This window comes from Myodes glareolus, chromosome 3 (genome assembly GCF_982192425.1).
Source record: "Myodes glareolus chromosome 3, mMyoGla1.1, whole genome shotgun sequence".
NCBI lineage: Eukaryota > Metazoa > Chordata > Mammalia > Rodentia > Cricetidae > Myodes > Myodes glareolus.
This window is the reverse complement of record NC_142028.1, coordinates 22,163,428-22,172,834: the sequence shown is the minus strand read 5'-3', so window position 1 is coordinate 22,172,834 and position 9,407 is coordinate 22,163,428. Positions and strand designations below refer to the sequence as shown.

The 9,407-nt window shown below is 40.0% G+C and overlaps 1 protein-coding gene across 1 annotated transcript in view; it reads left to right on the top strand.

Moving 5' to 3' along the window:
• LOC125395974 (C-type lectin domain family 2 member D11-like) overlaps positions 1-9,407 on the top strand; it is a 188,574-nt gene that overhangs the window by 127,770 nt on the left and 51,397 nt on the right. The gene's annotated exons all lie outside the window — the stretch shown is intronic.

Genomic DNA, 9,407 nt, shown 5'->3' with positions numbered 1-9,407 from the left:
TCTCTCTCTCTCTCTCTCTCTCTCTCTCTCTCTCTCTCTCTCTCTCTCTCTCTCCTCTTTCCCCTTCTCCCCTTTCCCCCTTCCCCTCCATAACCCACTAAATAATATCCAACCTCACACTGCATGGCATGCTTATCTGTTTCTCACCTGCTGTGGCTCCTTTAACGCTCCTCCTGGGACTGGTTGCTCCATATTGCTCCCTGCCTGAGTCCTGCTGGCCCTTGTAGAAACCACAGGCCACTCTGAAAACCACAGCATTTTACCTAAACCATAACAGTGGCTGATCCAAGTTGACCTCTTGAAGCTAACAAGAATTTTCTTTAAGAGGCAAAAATGTCAGATATGTTATCATTATTATTATTATTCAAATTATTGTTATTATATGTAGTCTATATTGAAATCCATGATATAGAAGAAGTAAGGAGACTCAGTTTTTGAGTCATAATAGAAGTTTGGAAACCTAATAATAATTTTGGTTAATAGCAGTAATATTTATTGTTATTTGTGTCAGAGATTGGATGTATGTAAATCAAGAAAATGTTTCTGTTAAAATCAGAAGCATTTTTGTTTATATTTAAGAAATGACCAGGGATTACAGAATCCTGATCTTATGGCTGAATAGCAAGCATAATTATTATATCAGTTTATTTAGAATTTTATTAATGTTAAACTTTGGACTTTTGAAATGTTAACAATATCATAAAAGGGGAAGGAAATCTATAACATGTTTGATTGTTTTATGTATCTAGACCTTATTTTTTAAGTCTCCCAAAATCATTTAATTAAACCTTTAGATTCTTTTTTATGTATAATTTTTTATTTTTTTTATTATTAAAAAATTTCCTCTTCCTCCCGACCCCCAATCCCCTCCCCCTCCCTCTGCACTCCAAAGAGCAGTCAGGGTTCCCTGCCCTGTGGGAAGTCCAAGGTCCTCCCCACTCCATCCAGGTTCAGGAAGGTGCACAACCAAACAGACTAGGCTCCCACAAATACAGTACATGCAGTAGGATCAAAACCCAGTGCCATTGTCCTTGGCTTCTCAGTCAGCCCTCATTGTCTGCCACGTTCAGAGAATCCGGTTTGATTCCATGCTTTTTCAGTCCCAGTCCAGTGGGCCTTGGTGAGCTCCCCTTAGATTAGTCCCAGTGTCTCAATGGGTGGGCACACCCCTCTCGGTTCTGACTTCCTTGCTTATGTTCTCCCCTCTTCTACTCCTCATTTGGGCCTTGGGAGTTCAGTTCATTGCTCCAATGTGGGTCTCTGTCTCTATCTCCATCCATCGCCAGATGAAGCTTCTATGGTGATATGCAAGATATTCTTCAATGTGGCTATAGGATAGAGCCACTTCAGGCTTCCTCTCCTCAGCTGCCCAAGGAACCAGCTGGAGACATCTCTATGGACACCTGAGAACCCCTCTAGAGTCAAGTCTCTTGCCAACCCTAAAATGGCTCCCTTAATTAAGATATCTTCTTCCCTGCTCCCATATCCACCCTTCCTCCATCCCAACCATCCCATTCCCCCAGTGTTGGGTCCCTAGAGGACAGGCCTTCGCACCCCCACTTGATCTGTTTTTCACTCTTGCACTTGGTTGAAAACAGGAACAAAAACAGGAACAACCTGTTGTTTTCAGCAATGTTTCTAAGGATGTTTACCCCTAAGCCATTGAGTTACAGTGATGAGCTTCCTGCTTTTGCTGTCTTGGCCTCCTCTGCTGAGGGCTATATATACTGTGTGAGAAAGTGGAATAAAGACTTGTCTGCAGAACCTGAAGCTGTGTTGCATGTTAAGCCCAATGTCCTTGCTCAGAAGGATAGTTGCCTTGCTGGCCTGGCACCCCAGGGTCTCCCCATCCTCCCCTCCTCACTTTTCTCTCCCCATGTCCCCTTTCACCCACCCCACCCCCACCCCCAAGATCCCAATTTTTGCCTGGCAATCTAGTCTACTTCAGATATCCACGAGGATAACTATTTGTTTTTCTTTTGATTCACCTTCTTTTTTAACTTCTCTAGGACCACGATTTATAGACTCACTGACCTTTATTTATGGCTAGAATCCACTTATGAGTGAGTACATACCGTATTCATCTTTTTGGGTCTGGGTTACCTCACTCAGAATAGTGTTTTCTATTTCCATCCATTTGCTTGAAAAATTCAAGAAATCATTGTTTTTTATCGCTGAGAAGTACTGTTATGTGTATATGTTCCACACCTTCTTTAACCATTCTTCTATTGAGGGGCACCTAGGTTGTTTCCAGGTTCTGGCTATTACAAATAATGCTGCTATGAAGTCTTAAACAATTTTACATCCTAAACTTTTTATTAATAATCAAGAGACATAGATCATAATTATTTGAACAATCAATGTAGATTGAGTATCTTTAACCAAAGGAATACTAAAAAGTTACTTTGAAACCTGTTTGGTGAGCTCTCCTTTATTTGGAATTTGCTAACAAGGTCAAGGATTTTTAGACCTATGTAACAAGAAATACAATCTATATGACCCAAAAGTGTATTTTAACAAAGCCCTGGCAGCAAGTAAGAGGCCAGGGACAGTTTTGTCTAATATGGGAAACTTAAACATTGAAATGCCAAAGCACTAAGCAAGGAATTATTTACATTACTTAGTATACTTCAACCTGCATTCCTAATTATTCTCAAGAGTTTCAATTTAAGTAAATTTATTAACAGTTTGTAAATGAGTTGTTTTTAATAGATTTAGAATTTTATATTTTATCCCTGTTATATTTAGATTAAAATAATAATTATGAATCAAAGTTCTTTTAGCATTGACACAAAATCTTTTAATCACAAAAGTAATACATAGGGAGACTGGCAACTTTATACATCCTTAAGGGGCACCATGAAATTTAATAGTTACATTAAAGAAACTAAGATAGCTGTTGTATGAGTGCAAAGAGAGAAGGGTTTATTTCAAACTAAGGTCAGATGAAAATTGGGAAACAGATATAGGAAGCAGTCAGCCAGCTGAGTGTAAGTCTGAGCTGCTGCCAGAAAAAGATACAGAGCACACATTCAGACATTCAAAAACCAGTCAAAAATCAATCACAATGGGGTCACATTTTCATTCACACGGACATCTCAACAGGAAGACAGACAAGATTTTTAGATGAAACAGCCCATGGCGGCCAGGTAGATTTTTTTAAGTAAGGTGTGGGAATGAAGAGAGCAGCTTCAGGCAGTTAAAGAGTTACCTACAGAGGGCCTGGGGGAAGGGCGGCGACGGAGACCGAAGTGAAAGCACAGATGACAAGAGTTGATAAGCATTTATACAGTAAGATTTATGCAGTTTTTGTGGACGTCTCCAACCGAATTGAAAAATCGTGTAGAATGTTTACAACATGGATAAGGCTAATTCCTATGACTTCGTTTTGAATGCGCTAACCGGAAGTTCCTGCAGCCTGGAATTTTTGTAAACAAACCAGGAGCTCAGCTGCAGCCTCATCCATATAGAGATAAAGAGAAGAAGAAACAGATTTATAGTGCAGAGATGAGAGAAACAGCGTGGAAAAATAGTTTATGAATGTTGGGGAGTCACCATTTGAGTTTATAAATCAGCTCAAGAAGTTTGATAGACTGATGAAGCAGGTGCTGTGTGTCAGCCCTTCAGTAAAGTCACTTTTGATATTTAAATGAGCTGACAAAGCTGCAAACTCCAAGCTGAAACGAAAGTTAACTCTTTAGTTCCCAGTAAGACAAAGCAATGAAAGTTGTTCCGAGCAGACAGGGATCCTAAATCCCAGCCCTGGAAAGCTTGGGAAACTTTATCAGCCCTTGTTGGCTTTCTCAGGAGGCCAAGTGGAGTGCTAAAAAAACTTAGACTTAGCCGAGTAACCCAAATAGATTACAGTATTTTGATGTGAAAGACCCCCCGATTAGGGGAGACTCTCACTCAAGCCTCGGGATGACGCGAACCCCCCCCCCCCCCCCAGTAACTCACGAGAGACCGTCCTTGCTGCAATTACATGAGATTTAATGACAAGACGACAAGATGGGGACCAGTGCACTGGGGCCCAGACTCATAACCCACGCAGGGGAAGAGTTCGACCTGGAGTGACCGGGAGAAGTAGTTTTTATAGGAAGAAACCACACAGCCCAGTAATCTGAAAGGGGGGCAGGGAGGGTGTCACAGAAAACTGAAAATTCCAGTGATGATTACAAGGGGGCAACTCCCTGCCTCTCAAGATCATTCTCGAGATCGTAATCAGCTAGTTCCTATACCAATGATAATTACTAGGGGGAATCTCTCTGTTTCTCAAGATTACTCTCAAGATTACAATCTACCTTTATCTTCAGCTAGTTCCTGAAACCCTGAAATTGGTTAATCCTAGATTTCTGATTCTTCTCTTCCAGCTAGATTTTTGGCTCTGTTTTCCTGCTAGAGGGATCTGGATTTATCCAGGTCTTTCAGTGCAAAAGTCAAGACTGTGATTGACCTATACAAAGTGCTGTGACTGGTCAGAAACTGATGGCCATGACTGTGACTTTTCTGAAGTACTCAGGAATGTTGATCTGCCTCACCAAGTCTTCTCTATGCCCTCCTGTGGTGCCTCCCAGCTGTTGCAACATCTGTCCTAAAAAGAATTCCCAGAAGTAGTTTTTTCTTTTAGATTTATTTATTATGTAAACAGTGTTCTGTCCATCTGTATGCTTGCTGGCCAGAAGAGGGCACCAGATCTTACTACAGATGGTTGTTAGCCACAATGTGCTGGCTGGGAATTGAACTCAGAACTTCTGGAAGAGCAGTCCGTGCGCTTAACCTCTGAGTCATCTCTCCAGCCCCAGAAGTAGTTTTTTCTTGCCTTTTCTAAGCAGTTCAGGCTGAGCTGCTAATACCAGGGAAGTATCAGCAAGGATAGCTGAGAGCAGCAGTGACAGCACAGGCAAAAGAATGACAGAGGCAGGGAGAGCTGAGTGTAGTCAGTTCGTGCAGTGAACACAGCAAGGCAGTTAATGATTGGCAACTGAAGAAGCAGCAGCTGATCAATTTGTGAGCATGCAGGGCAGTGGGGAGAAGAGGAGAAGGAGAAAGAGGACAAAGGGGGCAGAGCAGAGGTTGTAGGATAAAGGGCTGAAAGGAGCTAGTGAAGTGGAACAGCAGGTCCTTATTGCCAAAAGAGTTTCAGAGAGCTACCAAGACTTCACAGACAAGGCTCTCAGACCTAGAACTAAGAGCTGTAAAGCAGGCTTCTGTTAAGCACTATGGCTCCAGGGTCCAGGAGAATGAACCCTTGTGAGCTTAGGGCCTTGATCATTGAGGATTGCACAAGGATTGGACTGAACACTTGAGACCACAGGTAGCTGCTGATTCCCGGGGAGCTGCTGTGCCCCACTTCTACAAACAGAAATGGAAGAAATTCTTGCCATCCAGGTGGAGGAAAGAACCCTCATCCAGCTGGTCTTTGACATTTCCATACACGATGTGCACAACATGTAATTACAAGAATAACTTGCTTGGGGACTTTGCATAGACATGTTTCTCACATTCCTTTACCACAAACAACATTAGGGGCTGGGGAAAACAAATCTGAAAGTTGATGAAGAATTTACATTAGAATAAACATTTTAGGATAAATAAAATACAATCTTACAGAAAGCTCTTTATACTTTATTAACTTAGGGACAACTTCAGTAAAGGAACACCCATATCAACTTGAATTAAGATTTTAATAAAAGCATATTTATGTTAGGAATAAATGAAACTTCAGTGGTTAGTGAATAAATGAAAGACACTAAAGGCTAAAGGAGAACTGCATTAGAAATGCTGAATATGAAGTTGATTTTGCCAGCCATGTTAAAGCAATGAAAAGGAAAATCAATGAAAGAATTAAGAGATCTTGTGAGTGTAATACTGATATTCCTGAAGAACAGAGAGCAAGAAGTTGAACTTTAATACAGCAAACTTTCAGGAAATGACAAATACGTCTGAATAATCCATGAAATCCCATGGAAGTCTATTATAAGGAGTGAGTGAGTTGAGACCAATGGAAACATCAGACATGATTCTGGCTCTTTCACAGTAGCCTCAATGGCTGGAAATAAAAGACTAGTGTGTGTTCTCTCAGAGTAGTCAGTGAACAAAACATGTTCTCATGCCTATACAGGTCTCAGACACATGTATTAGCAATCATCACTTCCTGTAAATTCTGTAAAGAATTCCCTAAATCCTGTGCAATAAAAATTGCACTCCATTTTGTACCTTCTACAAACCCTGACTCCCTTATCAGTACTTCAGTGACTGTGAAGAGGCAGTGACATTGCAGGTACAGGGCTCAGTTACAATTTATCTTTAAAATAATATCCACTCACTGCCCAGACCTCTGTCTGACTTAACTTACTTATAGCTGACAAGTGAAATAGATTTGGAAAATATTGACAGACTTTTAGCTTCCACCAAGCAAAGAGTAAAGAATGCCACCAGGTAGCATGCGAGACCTATAGCAGAGGTTTCCCCATATTGCTCTAACCTGCCCATGTGATCTTTTCACCATACTTAATAAGTGTCTTGATTCATGGCATACTCTGTTCTGTTAGTATAAACTTTGGATCATGAAGTTTGGGGATAACTTGAGTCTATGTTACTGGGCCATGGGCATTCTTGTTTGGCTCTAGAATAAACTATCAGTCACAACTTTTAGGGGAGATATATGTTTATACTGAGAAATGATAGCTAAAACTATCTCAAGAGAGGGCATGTCATTGTATGCAATGACAGAAACTATAGGTTTTCCACTAGGGCTACAAATCATTCTTAATTATGTGGTTTAAGTAGAACATGACCAAGAAAGATGAAACACCACTGAAATTATCATTATGAAAACAAAAAATATAAAGGTAGGAAAACAACAAAAAAGTGGTTAATGTGTTCATATGACAGGAAGAAGGTAGGAAGAAAGGAAAGAAGGGAGAGAGAAATGTTAGCAGGGACAGGGGACCTGAAGAGAGAGACATGACAGTAGAAGGGGGTTGAAAAGACACCCACATACATAAATGAAACACTTTTTTAAAAATAAGAATTTGGCCAACATGTATGCCTGTGTATCACTTGGGTGCCTGACCCATTACATCTGTTTATATTGTTCAACCACTTTCATAGTCCAGAGTCTCATTGTTTCCACATTGTTCCGAGACAGAGCAAAGTCAGGCCTGTCACTGCAGCGCCTGGCTCCTGGCACCAGCTTCTTTCTTAGTTACTTTTCTAGTGCTATGAAGAGACACCATGACAAAACAATAAAAAAATTATTGGGCCTCATTGTCCCAGAGTTCATAACCCTCATGGAGGGAAGCATGGAAGTTGACAGGCAGCCATGGTTCAGGAGCAGTAACCAAGAGCTTACATCTTCATCCACAAACTGGAGGCAGAGAAAGAACTGACTGGTAATGGTGTGGGCTTTTGAAACCTCAAAACCCATGTCCAGTGACATATTTTGGCCAATAAGGCCACACCTCTTTTTCCTTCTTAAACAGTTCCACAAAATAGGCACTAAGCAATCAAATATATGGGGGCCATTATTATTGAAACAGCCACACTCATATTCCTTATATCTTGTCCACTATAACCTTTGCTGTAAAAATTCTTTAAATTCATGGGGTTCCTATTCTTTTTTGTCACAAAACATTACCAAGTACAGTGTCATGGCTATTTCTCTCTGTCATTTCTTATAGAGATTTTATAATTTTAGGTTCCATGTTTAGTTATTTAATCCATATTTGCTTTTTTATAATAGTATAATATGAGAATCACTCTTTAGTATTTGTACAAGGATTTCCAGTGTTCTAAAAATTATTCATTGAGGGGGTTATTTTCCCCAGTTGCATCAATTGTCAAGATAATTTGAAAATTCATACAACAATTTATTTTTGTTTATTTGCTTGTTTTTTGAGGCAGGGTTTCTCTGTAGCTTTGTCGCCCATCCTGCAACTAGCTCTTGTAGACCAGGTGACCTCAAACTCACAGAGATCCACCTGCCTCTGCCTCCGGATTGCTGGGAGTAGAGGCATGTGCCACCATTGCCCAGCATAATGCAGATTATGATAAGGATTGTTTTGAAACTATAGATACTTTGTGTAATATGATAATCTCCAACAACATTGTCATTTAGCCCATTAACTCAAGATTTCATTAGTTAACTTCTACTTACTTTCATTCAGTACTGTCTAACCATTTTCACTGTACAAATCCTTCATATCTGTAATTGACCTAAATATTTCAGTCTATTATATAACATTGGAAATGGAATTTTAAATTTTTCCCTTAAAATTCCCTTTAAATGATGCAAGGTGTATTATAATTTCTGCATTTTAATTTTATTTTCTGCAATGTTAAATTACTTTATCATTTCTAGTGAGCTTGTTTATATGCATGTCTAGAAGGTTTTCATTCTTTGAGAATTTCATGTCTACATAATGCATTTTGATCATATTCAGCCCTCATATCATTCCCCTCCAACTCATCCCTGTCCCCTCTTCCATATAACCTTTCCCAAATCTATGACTTTTCTTTTCTTTTTGTTTTCTTATTTATAACCCATTGAGGTCAGTGAATGCTCCCTCTTTATGCACAGCTGTAGGGCCATCACTAGAACATGACCAACCCATCAATGGCCACGCTGACAAAGAAAGCTGACTCTTCCTTTCCTAAATGTCATGAACTGCTAATAGCTCCTGAAGAAGGGGTGGGGTCTTGTGAGACCCTCATGCAACCACGCTGATATTTTTTGAATTTTTGACAAAATGTCACTCTGTAATCTGGTGCCTTGGAACTCACTGTGTAGACCAGGCTGTTCTTGAACACATGGAGAACCTCCTCGCTTTTCCTCCCAAGTGCTAGTATTAAAGGCATGAGTCAATACTCCTGGACCTTGCTGGAATTTTGACTGGCTTGATTTTGTGGAGATAGCCACAGCTGCTGTGAATTTGTAAGAGAAATGACTATGTCATGTCCAGAGACAGAATTTTAGAATATTTTTGCATTATTTTATATGTTTTTTCCAAAACTAAGTCCCCGTGTGGGAATTAATATAGCTATCCCATTTAAGGCTGGGCACTCACAGTTACTTATTCTCAGTACACTGAGCAGTTACATTCATACTGCATTTATCATTGCTGACTCAAGAGAAAAAAAAATCTTCTCTGACCAAGGTAGAGAGAACCATTAATCTATGAGGATAAGCACAGATATTTAAAAAGTAGTAAGCTGGGCAATGGTGACACATGCTAGAAATCCCAGCACTCCTGAGGCAGAGGCAGGAAGATCTCTGTGAGTTCAAGGCCAGCCTGGTCTACAAGAGCTAGTTCTAGGGCAGGCAACAAAGTGACACAGAGAAACCCATCTCAGAATAAATAAATAAATAAATAAATAATATAAAAAAGAAAGTATTATGACGGTAT